This window comes from Colobus angolensis, unplaced genomic scaffold, assembly GCF_000951035.1.
Source record: "Colobus angolensis palliatus isolate OR3802 unplaced genomic scaffold, Cang.pa_1.0 Scaffold146, whole genome shotgun sequence".
NCBI classification, from domain to species: domain Eukaryota; kingdom Metazoa; phylum Chordata; class Mammalia; order Primates; family Cercopithecidae; genus Colobus; species Colobus angolensis.
This window is the reverse complement of record NW_012114555.1, coordinates 6,633,427-6,636,730: the sequence shown is the minus strand read 5'-3', so window position 1 is coordinate 6,636,730 and position 3,304 is coordinate 6,633,427.

The window sequence follows — 3,304 nt, the reverse complement described above, 5'->3', positions numbered from 1 at the left end:
TTGTTAGTTTCCTGAGGTCTCCACAGCAATGCTTCCTGTACAACCTGTGGAACTGTGAGTCAATTAAACCTCTTTCCTTTATAAACTACCCAATCTCAGGTAGTTTTTATAGCAATGTGAGAACAAACTCATGCATATCCAAAAGAAAGGAAATGACTACATTGAAGAAATACCTGCAACCCCATGTTTATTGCAGTACTATTCACAATAGACAAAATATGAAATCAGCCTAAGTGCTCATTAACATATACACACGGAACACTATTCAGCCATAAAAAGAAAATGAAATCCAGTCATTCACAGCAATATGGATGAGCCTGGAGGACATCATGTTGAGTGAAATAAGCCAGGAACAGAAATATAAATATCTAATGTCGTCACTCATATGCCAAGCTAGGAAAGTTGATCTCAACGAAGTATAGAATAGTGATTTCTAGAGGATGGGAAGGGCCGGGGTGGGGGAACAGGGAGAGACTGGTTAAAAGATACAAAATTACAGCTACATAGAAGAAATAAGTTGTGCTGTTCTATACCACTGTAGGGCGATTACAGTTAACAATAATTTATTATATATTTTCAAATAGCTAGAAAACAGGATTTTGAATGTTTCCCAACATAAACAAATGATAAATGTTTGAGGTGATGGATGTGCTGAATTACTCTGATTTGATAAATGTTTGAGGTGATAGATATTATACGCATGAAAACATCATTATGCATCCCATAAATGTGTACAATTAGTATGTGTCAATTTTTTTTTAATGTTGACTGTGTTAGGGTTCTCCAGAGAAACAGAGTAGCAGACAGATACAGGTACACTGATGGAGATACAGAAGAGATTATAAGAACGGAATGTAGCATACGTGACTATGAAGGCTGAGAAGTCCTACAATCTGCCCTCTGCAAGCTAGAAACCCAGAAAAGCTGGTGGTGTCATAATGAGTAGTAGTGATGAGTGTAATCATGAGTCTATGTTACTTTTGTTATAGCAGCCCAAGGTGACTAAGATATTGACCATCATATAATTTTCAAACTGCCTTGAAATCTAACATTTCTGGTTAGAACCAACAATGGATCAGTGCTTACAAGTACATTATTCATAGTGACAGACTAGATAGGAATAAAGCTCACTGTTGTACATACTGGGACTCTATCCCTGTGGCAGTCTGTTTATTTATGGACCAAACTATCTCCCTTTCCTTCTTGTACACACAGCTAGACTATATTCCCTAACTTCCTTTGCAATTAGGCATGGCCACGACTGTGCTCTGGCCAATGGGCTGTGGATACAAGTGACAAAAGCCATCTCCAGGTGTGATCCATAAAACCCTCCCACGTGTTAACCTCTATTGTCTGAGTAAGGACCTACAGGGCAGAGCCAAATGACAGATGCCTGTGTGAGGAGAGACCCTGAGGAGAGCTGCCAGTTTAGTAACATACATGCCAGATCATTATTCAGTGAGAAACTTTTGTGTTAAGCCTCAGAAATACTGCATTAAAAAAAAAAAAAATAGCAGTTTACCCAGACTCAACATGAAAGTTTTTTCTATAGCAGTAAAAATTGTCAGTCATGGTTGACCACTAAAGTAACATCTTTATTCAGTTGTATAAAGGAGTGGACGTCGGTAGCAAAATATCCTATTTACTACTGAAGCTCACAGTTTTCCTGCTGAATCTGTTCCTCAATATAGTCTTCAACCTGACTTGGTACTGTTGTCAGAGGCGTGTAAACCAGAACAACTCCATCTTGAAGAGGAGCTGGGTAAAATGAGAATGAAACCTACTGGGCTGCATTCCCAGATGGTTAAGGCATTCTAAGTCACAGGATGAGACAGGAGGTCAGCACAAAATACAGGTCAAAAAGACCTTGCTGACAAAACAGTTTGCAGTAAAGGAGCCAGCCAAAATCCACCCAAACCAAAATGGTCATGAGAGTGATCTCTGGGTCTCCTCACTGCTACACTCCCACCAGCACCCTGAAAGTTTACAAATGCCATGGCAATGTCAGGAAGTTACCCTATATGGTCTAAAAAGGGAAGGCATGAATAATCCACCCTTTTTTCAGTATATTATCAGAAAATAACCATACAAATGGGCAACCAGCACCCCTCAGGACTGCTCTGTCTATGGAGCAGCGATTCTGTTAATCCTTTACTTTCTTAATAAACTTGCCTTCACTTTGCACAGCAGACTTGCCCTAAATTCTTTCTTGTGTGAGATCCAAGAACCCTCTCTTGGGGTCTGGATCAGGTCCTCTTTCCAGTAACATATTTCTAGTAACCGCAGAAGGGACTATAGTGCAGAAACCCAGATCCAGCAGCTCCCTTTGGGTAACTGTTGGGGTCCTGTAACATATTTCTGGTGAAACACAGAAGAGACGATACTGAGGAGACCCCTAACCCAAAGGAAGGAGACTATAGCACTAATTGGATGACTTTGGGTAAGTGGTTGGGTACCTGGGTAAACAATGGGATTGGGTAAGAGGCCCAACTTAGGGGAGTTAGAGTCTCTCCTAAGACAGAGTGGGTTAAAAGCTCCTCTCAATAAAAGGCAAGGACGCTTGACCAACCTTGGGTTAGAGGCCCAACGTTGGAGGGTTAGAGTCTCTTCTAAGATTTAGGGGGTTAGAGGCCCCTCTCAGTAAAGTCCACCTTGGTTAAGAACAGGTTTGGCACTACCAGATGTTAACTGCTGTTCTCTTTGGATTAATCTGCCTTGTACTCTTTGCTAATGGCTGTGGGTGACAGGGTTAGGCATGTACAGGATAGTGGGACATGGGAAGCTTTTTCCTCCCTAAAAGGGGAAAGTTGAGAGCTAATAGGATTGCTGGAAAAGATCCCTTTGCAATCAAGAAGCAGCCACCTGAACTTTTCAGTGTTGCTGCAATGGGTGGCTCTTTCTCTAGTCTGCTTGAGCATTTCACCTTCCCCACCCTGCCAGACAATGCTTTTCTCTCTCTCCTTTTCCTTTCCTATCTTTTCTGTTACTCAGGGCAACCATCTTGCTTAAACCACGTGTTGAAACTCCAAGTTGGAGGTTGGATTAAAGATGAAGTGGCCCATCTGGGGCAAATTTAAGCTTTGCCAGTTTGATATTGGGTGCTAAGCAGAGTGGTTAATGTCTATGTTTTATCACACGTATTTTGCTCTGGCCGGAACATAAAAAATAATGATTTTCCTTTATGATGCGACTTGGCCCCCAGTGCGATAGTGCCTCAAGCCAGATCACTAGTGCCGCTCAGGGAAAGGGAACCCAGAAGCCTGGCATGCCAGCGAAAGGGTGAGAATTTCTTACCAGATTTCTG